This window comes from Eschrichtius robustus, chromosome 12 (assembly GCF_028021215.1).
Source record: "Eschrichtius robustus isolate mEscRob2 chromosome 12, mEscRob2.pri, whole genome shotgun sequence".
Taxonomy (NCBI): Eukaryota; Metazoa; Chordata; class Mammalia; order Artiodactyla; family Eschrichtiidae; genus Eschrichtius; species Eschrichtius robustus.
The window spans coordinates 36,693,031-36,702,763 of NC_090835.1; positions in this window are offsets into that span (position 1 = coordinate 36,693,031).

A 9,733-nucleotide genomic window follows, 5' to 3' on the forward strand; every position below is an offset into this window, starting at 1 on the left:
AGAGGCAGTGGCTTTAGGCAGTTCTTCCTGGCTGTGGGCAGTCTAGGCTTATCAGGGAAGATTCCATCCCGTCCTTCCAGAACAAGAAGGCATTGTTTACCAACAATGGACTTTGTTAAATGTGAAGATCATCTACCCTTTGCCCTGGAAACAGAGCTGGAGCTTTCCAGTTCAGAAGCAGAGTGTGAATCCAGACTCAAATCGCTTACTAACTGCATGACCTTGGGAAAGTTACTTAACCTCTCAGTCTTCATCTTTAAAATGGGGTTAAGAACATTAAATAAATGATGTGTTTAAAGCACACATAAAGGGACTTCCCTGGCGGTCCAGTGGATAAGACTCCACGCTTCCACTGAAGGGGACCAGGGTTCGATTCCTGGTCGGGGAACTAAGATTCCCACAAGCTGTGCGGTGTGGCCAAAAATAAAAATAATAATAATAAAGTACACGTAGAAAGGCTCACAGTTGTGGCTGGGCCAGCTTCACAGGTGTGTGAACTGCGCAGTCACACAGAGAACCAAGGTCAGAAAGGTCCTGCACTAAGTGCTGAATATTCTGCTGTTGCTGTCTTGCAATTCTTAACAATTTGTTGAGGAGGAATTTGTAAATTCTTAACAATTTGTTTTATTTTGTACTGGGTCTGCAAATTATGTAGTCGGTCCTGCTACCAGGGAAAGATGCTGTCCTTTGAACCAGGCCTCCTGGTCCTGGAGTTTCAGGACCTCTCTGAAATTCCAGACACTAGGAGAGCCGTGCTACACCCTGGGAGAGGCAGAGGTGGCACTGTAGTTCCCGGGCAGGACTGAGGCTGTAATGAGAAAGTTTGAGGCCCCTTCTATGACAGGCATGTCCTGGTTGCTTGGCCCAGAAGAGCTCTTTATCAAGGGGCGTCGAAACCCTAGGCTCGGCTGGCTAACTCAGTATCTGAAGGCCACACTTTGAGTCCTACACAGGCTGACTCCTTGGGGAAAGTGAGCACAGTATGTAATTCAGGAGTGGTACAGGCTGCGTGAATTAGATGAAATCAGCCACGGGTTCCTTGCAAAAAAAAATAATTTTTTTTTAATTAAAAAAAATCAAATGTTCTAATCTTTTAAAATCCTTCTGGGACTTCCCTGGTGGCACGGGGGTTAAGAATCCATCTGCCGGGCTTCCCTGGTGGCGCAGTGGTTGAGAATCTGCCTGCTAATGCAGGGGACATGGGTTCGAGCCCTGGTCTGGGAAGATCCCACATGCCGCGGAGCAACTGGGCCCATGAGCCACAACTACTGAGCCTGCGCGTCTGGAGCCTGTGCCCCGCAACGGGAGGGGCCGCGATAGTGAAAGGCCCGCGCACCGCGATGAAGAGCGGTCCCCGCACCGCGATGAAGAGTGGCCCCCACTTGCCGCAACTAGAGAAAGCCCTCGCACGAACCGAAGACCCAACACAGCCAAAAATAAATAAATAAATAAAGTAGCTATAAAATTTAAAAAAAAAAGAATCCATCTGCCAAATGCAGGGGACACGGGTTCGAGCCCTTGTCTGGGAAAATCCCACAGGCCTCAGAGCAACTAAGCCCGTGTGCCACAACTACTGAGCCTGCGTTCTAGAGCCCCTGAGCCACAACTACTGAAGCCCGCGCACCCAGAGCCTGTGCTCCACAAGAGAAGCCACCACAATGAGAAGCCCGCGCACCACAACGAAGAGTAGCCCCCAGCTCGCCACAACTAGAGAAAGCCCGTGCGCAGCAATGAAGACCTAACACAGCCAAAAATTAATTAATTAATTAATTAATTATTTTAATTTTAAAAAAAACTTTTAAAAAATTTTAATCCTTTTAAGCATATATTAATTCCATCATCAGAAGGAAAAAAACAAACCAAAAAAGCCAAGAAACCAACAAAAAATAGAAAATATGTTTCAATAAATAAAACCGTTGCTGAGGATGCCTATAACTCCACAGAAGAGGTTTTTGTAATTTCTGTTTGATGTAAAATGTTACCTCTGCTCATGGCCAGGGTTTATTTCCTCTTGGTGGTAAGTGAAATGAAGCATTCATTTAGCAAGTCAAACAATTTGTCAGGTAAGAAGTGGTTACATGTGAACCGGCAATTGAAACATGTTATACAAAATTACCAAGGGTTGGGATTGTGTTCCAACATTCTGTTTTCCCACTTCGGCAGTTAAGCTCACACACACACAGCTTTCCCAAAGAAGAGAGTCACCTGACTCTGGTTACTGTGAGGGCTTGTGTAGAAAGTTGAGGGGGTAGCAGAAAACCACCCCAAAATGTGCTACTTTCACATGTGGATTGTTTTGCGTTGAAGGCAATTAAGACCCAGCAGATTCAAGAAAAGCTTTTTACCTCTCCCTTAACTGTCTAAGAGAATTTAGATAGGGAACCTGTACCAGAAAGAGAGAGAGAATTTTTTATATCAGAAAGACTTACCTGTGTGGCATGACAAGCTTTTGTTTACCAGACATTTGCTCTTCTCATCTTCCTGTGAATTGTCTTCCTCCCCTTTGAAGCCCCAGACCACTTCCCCCTTCTCCTTAGCTCAGGATGGTATATAAGCCTCAATTACCTGACTGCCTTTGAGTCTGTCTTTGTGGGGCTGCTGTACATACTTATGTAATTAAATTTGATACTTACTTACTCTGTCTTATGTCAATGTAATTATTAGACCAGCGGATGAACCTAGAAGGGAGGAAGGGAAAATTTTTCCTCCCAGACAAACTTATTCAAGCTCCAGGGAAGCCCCACTGGGCATTCTAACTCAGAAATTTATCTCAAAGAATTGGAATTCGTAAGGAGTCCTCAGTTTTGGAAAGAAGATATATTGTTTAGGTCACTTTAAACTGCAGCATGAAATGTAGAAATTTAATAAATGGGCCAATCTCGATCCTATTATGGTAATCATTTCACATTTTTGTATAAGTGTATCAAATCATCCTGTTGGGGCTTCCCTGGTGGTGCAGTGGTTGAGAGTCTGCCTGCCGATGCAGGGAACACGGGTTCGAGCCCTGGTCCGGGAAGATCCCACATGCTGCGGAGCAACTGGGCCCATGAGCCACAACTACTGAGCCTACGCGTCTGGAGCCATGCTCTGCAACGAGAGGCCGCGACAGTGAGAGGCCCCCGCTCGCCGCAACTGAAGAAAGCCCTCGCACAGAAACGAAGACCCAACAGAGCCAAAAATAAATAAATAAATAATTTATTTTTTTAAAATCATCCTGTTGTACACCTTAAACCTGACACAATGTTACGTCAATTATCTCAATAAAGCTGGAAAAAAAAAGAAAACAAAAACCCTATCCAACTAGCTTAAACAATAAGGAAAAATTGTTATTTCACGTAACAAGTGATCTCAAGGTAGAATGGCTGTAGGGTTAGCTGTATAGATCACAAGGACCCTGTGTTAGTTTCCTAGGGCTGTCATAACAAAGTCACCCAAACTGGGTGGCTTAAAACAATGGAATTTTATTGTCTCACAGTTCTGGAGGCTAGTAGTCCAAAATCAAGTTGTCAGCAGGGCCGTGCTCCCTCTGAAACCTGTAGGACAGACTCCAATCTCTGCTTCCATTGCTACATGGCCATCTTCTTTGTGTCTCTCATCCTACAAGGACACCAGTCATACTGGTTTAGGAACCACACTATTCCAGTATGACCTTAACTGATTGTATCTGCAACAACCCTATTTTCAAATATGGTCACATTCTGGGATACTGGGGGTAAGGACTTCAATATATCTTTTAGGGGGGACACAATTCGACTCATAACATTCCCTGTCCATCTTTCTGCTCTGCCATTCTCAACCTGCTGCTACCTTTAGGCTGCTCTCTTCATGGTCCAGCCTGGCTATAGCACTCCCAGGCATCACATCCAGCGCAACAGTGTCTTTCAGATGAAGAGGGAGCATCTTTTCCTTTTACCTCTTTTAGAAGCAAAGAAATCTTTCCAAGACCCCTCCCCCAGCAGACTTGCTCTCATGTCTCATTGGCAAAAATGGCATCATATGTGCATGCCTGATACCATCACTGGGAAGAGGAACAAGACCACTCATCGTGATTGACTTGGACCAGCAGTTCTCAGATTTGAACCTGTATTAGCATCACCTGGAGAGCTTCTTATAACACATTGCTGGGCCCTATCCCCAGAGCTTCTGGGTCAGTAGGTCTAGCGTGAGGTCTGAGAATCTGAATTTTTAAAAAATTTTATTGAGTTATAGTTGATTTACAATGTTGTGTTAATTTCTGTTGTACAGCAAAGTGATTCAGATGTGTGTGTGTGTGTGTATAAACTTTTTAATATTCTTTTCCATTATGGTTTATCACAGGATATTGAATATTGAGAATTTGAATTTTTGATGATTGGAACTCTTCAGGTGAGACTGATGCTGCTGGTCCTGGGACCACACTTTTTGAGAACCAGTGGTTTAGACTAATCAGGTTTTATCTCAGAGGTCTGGGCTTAACTCTTGGGAAAAGCATTGCCACTCAAAGAAGGGAGGATGTCTTGGACAAAATCAGGATTCATCAGAAAGGAATAAGAGGAGAAAACTGTTGGTTAGGCAGCCAGTAGTGTCTGCCATACAGTGGCCAAAGAACAGGCAGAAAGAGAGTAGGAGTGTGTCCAGACAGGCGGGAAGAAAGTCAGAATGGAATGATGTCAAGGGAAGCATGGAGAAAAGATTCAGGGAGAGAATGATCAAGACTGTTAATGACATAGATAGGGTCAGGAAGGAAAGCACTGAAAAGTGACCACTGGATTGGACAACCAGAAGATCTTTATTGATCTTAGCAAGAGCAATTTTATTTTGTAGACAGCACATGAGAACAATTATACAAAATATGAAGTTATTTATAAATCATTATCTGCCACTAATGCCAAGTGCTAGAGCTAATTCCTAGCATTGGGATTGGTTTTCCTGGAATCCAGGTAACTAGGTGACTGATAAGAGGGGGCAATGGGGTTTTGATTTATTGCTGAACAGTAAAATAAGTTTACTGAGACAGAACCCAGTTCTGAGCTCAAGTTCAAACACAGCCACATCCTGAGACCTAAGTTACAGACAGACAAGAGGTCATGATTATGGGACAAATGTTTGCATATCCTCATCTATTTGCTGGTCCACACATGTCTCCACATATGTTCAGATATGTCTACTTACCCAATCAATTCCCACCTCCTCCTCTCTATCTCGGCACATTTACTGTCTAGCTTTGTAAGCAACTGTCTGCAGGAAGCAACTCTGTGCAGGAAGCAGCTCTTCGCAGGAGGCTTTTTGTCTTGTCACTTTAGCAAAGCTATATTTTAACTAACCTTTACACCAGATGACCCCCATGCTTAACTAGCCTCCAGCCCAAACACACCTTTTAAGTCTTTTGATCACACAATGCCTTGCCTAATCTATTGACTCTTTTCTTAGATTAAAGAAGTAAAAATGAAGAATAATGAACAGATGACTAGATCTTTTCCCCAGCCTTCCCTTCAGTAATCCTGCAAGCAAACTACATGAACAAGATAGCATCTAAAAGGGGACTTCCCTGGCAGTCCAGTGGTTAAGACTCCACGCTTCCACTGCAGGGGGCACGGGTTTGATCCCTGGTCCGGGATTTAAGATCTCTGGTCAGGAAACTAAGATCCCGCATCCACATGGCATGGCCAAAAAAAAAAAAAAAAAGATAGCATCTAAAGGAAGATCATGGGGAGTCTGCACACAGCAGAAAGTGACAAAGAATCTGACCCCCTACCTTAATGATGAACTGAGATTATTTCCCCTTTTCTCTTTAAAAACTTTGATGGCCTAGGAACTTCCCTGGTGGCGCAGTGGTTAAGACTCTGCCTGCCAATGCAGGGGACATGGGTTCGAGCCCTGGTCCAGGAAGATCCCACATGCCTTGGAGCAACTAAGCCCGTGCGCTGCAACTACTGAGCCTACGCTCTAGAGCCCGCGAGCCGCAGCTACTGAGTCCGTGTGCCACAACTACTGAAGCCCGCGTGCCTAGAGCCCGTGCTCCGCAACACGAGAAGCCACCACAATGAGAAGCCCACGCACTGCAACCAAGAGTAGACCCCGCTCGCCACAACTAGAGAAAGCCCGCGTGCAGCAATGAGGACCCAACGCAGCCAAATAAATTAATAAATAATAAATTTTAAAAAAAAGAAAACCTTTATAAAAAAAATTAAAACCTTCATGGCCTAGCAGAATCTTTGGAGTTGGTTCTGGGACACAGGTCCACCTTCTCCCCAGGTTGCCAGCCTCCTAAATAAAGCAACATTTCCCTTTCCAACCAACTCTAGTCTCTCGAGTACTGGCTTTTAAGCAGTGAGCAGCCAAACCTGAGTTTGGTAACAGCTTCACATATACACATAATTATCTATAGACAAGTCCAGGTTCTGCCACTTGCTGCTGGAATACCTCTCTTGGTCTCCATTTTTGCCTCTCATAGAGTCGTTATGAGGCTCAAGTGAGATCATGTGTATAAATAAAAATGTATATGTATGTAAGATAATTGTTATTACAGCTAGACATCCTTTACTTTCTCCACACATAATGTTGCCAGGTAGCGATTGATTCCCAAGTATTCGGATGAGTACAATTTTTAAGATATATTTATACTGCATGATTCCAACTAGATGACATTCTGGAAAAGGCAAAACTATGGAGACAGTAAAAAGATCAGTGTTTGCCAGGGTTTGGGAGTGGGGGAGGGATGAATAGGCAAAGCACAGAGGTTCTTTAGGGATGTGAAACTACTCTGTTTACCATGATAATGGATACATGTCATTATACATTTATCCAAACCCATAGAATGTATAAAACCAATAGTGAACCATAATGCAAACTGGATTTAAGGTGATTATGATGTGTCAATGTAGGTTCAGCCATTGTAACAAATGTACCACTCTGGTGAGGAATGTTGTTAATAGATGAGGCTGTGCATGTGTGGGGGCAGTGGGTATACAGAAATCTCTGTACCTTCCTTTTCATTTCACTGTGAACCTACAAGTGCTCTAAAAACACTGTCTTTTTAAAAAAGAGAGAGAGAGAAAATGGAAAAAAAATAAATGGGCCAATTAAATACCTTGAATCCTTTGGCTAAATTCATTTGTTCAATTAACAATATATATTGAGTCAGACCTTGGCTGGGCTCTGGATAAAATGGGAAGTAAAATTACTTTCTGAACATATAATGGAATAGTAGATAGCCATTCAAACTGATTGTGTAGTTCTGTATTTATTGATCTGGAAGATGTTCATTGTATTCTATGACAAGAGTAGGTTATAAATAATATTATATTATGAACCCAATAAAAATATATTTCAAGGGAAAAAGTCTGAAAAGTTCTACATCAAAACAAATGTACCAGTAGCTACTCCTGGACACTATGTTTTTTTAATTATTTGTATTTTTTAGTTTTCTGCAATGGATGTGTATTTGCTTATGTGGGAAACTATGTATGTAAGTAAATGAAATAATGATTAAAAGGAAAGGAAATAGGGCTTCCCTCGTGGCACATTGGTTAAGAATCTGCCTGCCAATGCAGGGAACACGGGTTCGAGCCCTGGTCCGGGAAGATCCCACATGCTGCGGAGCAACTGGGCCCATGAGCCACAACTACTGAGCCTGTGCTCTAGGGTCCGCGTGCCACAACTACTGAGCCTGCACTCTAGGGCCCGCGAGCCACAACTACTGAAGCCCGTGCGCCTAGATGCCGTGCTCCGCAACAACAGACGCCACTGCAATGAGAAGCCTGCGCACCGCACTGAAGAGTAGCCCCCGCTGGCGCCCACGCGCAGCAACAAAGACACGATACAGCCAAAAATAAATAAATTAAATAAATAAATTTTTTTTAAAAAAAGGAAAGGAAATACAAAAAATTAAGGCTGATGCTCTTTAAGGCAATCTGATTCACTTCTGACTGCAGCTGTCCCCTCTGTCCACCCCCCACTGGAGCCAGCCTCTCTGGGTCACTATTTATTTATGTATTTGGCTGCGTCGGGTCTTAGTTGTGGCATGCAGGATCTTCGTTGCGGCATGTAGGATCTTTCGTTGTGGCACGCGTGCTTCTCTCTAGTTGTGGCGTGCGGAATCCACAGCGTGCAGGCTCAGTAGCCCCGCGGCATGTGGGATCTTAGTTCACTGACCAGGGATCAAACCCGCGTCCCCTGCATTGGGAGGCAGATTCTTAACCACTGGACCACCAGGGAAGTCCCTCTGGGTCACTTTTTAAAGTCCAGCCTGTTAAGGCACTGTTGGATTGGAAGCCAGGAGAGCCCCACTGCAACAGGCAGGGAGCCAGGCTAGGAATGTGAAACAGTGAGAATGTGAAACAGGCTGAGCCATTTCAGGGTGCTCTTAAAATATGAAAAAACGACTTTTTCCATTCCAAAAATAATTCAGGAAGTCAAGTCTGGGGAGGAAGCTTCAGTCTAACAGTGAAATCTGGGAAAGGTACAGGAAGTACACAACTTGAAAGATATATTGCAAAGATTTATTTTGCCTTACAACATTCAGCAGACTATGGCTGTTTCTGTGATTATTTTTATAGATTGAGGGCCCAAAAAATAGTATCTCACTGGGGACATTCATCTTCCCAACCATTCTAAGGCATGGCACCAGATCTGTCTTTGTTGCCATCGAACCATTCAAAGCAGACTCTACATTAGCCTTTCTAGCCTGTGAAATAAAAAAAGCAGGAATTGCAGGGAAGTTTGTGCTCTTGGGGGCACAGAGGACTTTTCTTCCACTGCTTTGCAGTTTGGAAAGTTGCCATCCATTCGGGTTCCACTCAAAGAAGCTTTTTCCAGACCCCAGAACAAATTGTAGCCAGAAGCTCTGCTCTTTGTCAGGAGGCAATTGCAGCCCAGACTTAGCCAGGATCTTGCCCTCTACTCTCAGAGAACAAATTCACTTTATGTGTAGGGATCCTGGTTCTTCTTTTACCTGGGGATGGGACATAGCCCCTGGTTCTTTCCAGAAAGCCCCCAACTGTCCTGAGGTTTCTGTTTTGTTTTTTAATAAATTTATTTTATTTATTTATTTTTGGCTGCATTTGGTCTTCGTTGCTGCGTGTGGGCTTTCTCTAGTTGCGGCGAGCAGGGGAGCTACTCTTCGTTGTGGTGCGTGGGCTTCTCATTGCAGTAGCTTCTCTTGTTGCGGAGCACAGGCTCTAGGCACGTGGGCTTCAGTAGTTGTGGTGCGTGGGCTCAGTAGTTGTGGTGCGCGGGCTCAGTAGTTGTGGCACACGGGCTTAGTTGCTCCGAGGCACGTGGCATCTTCCTGGACCAGGGCTCGAAACCATGTCCCCTGCATTGGCAGGAGGATTCTTAACCACTGCACCACCAGGGAAGCCTGAGGTTTCTGTTTTGCTTTCACCATTGTACAGGTTATATCTGATCTCTGGATATCACTTCTTCCCAGTATCAGTGATTGAAATGTTTCAGTCTTTCCTCTTCCCTTTTCCTTCTCTTTAGCCACTGTAGTTTAGTGAAGCAAAATAAATAGGCCTCTGTCTCCACTGTTGGAGACCCAGGCAATTAAACTTTTGAGGGGCTGCACACAAGTTAGAGATCTATGAACCCTCATAGGAAGTTAAAGCCAAGGCGCATGGTACCTATTTTGTGATCAGATATTGTTTTCCTTTGTTAGAGATCAACTTTCCTTCCTTTTAAGGCAAAGAATCCCTTATGCGAACCATCACAACAATCCCGATGACTACAAAGAGGATAATGCAACTGTTCTATA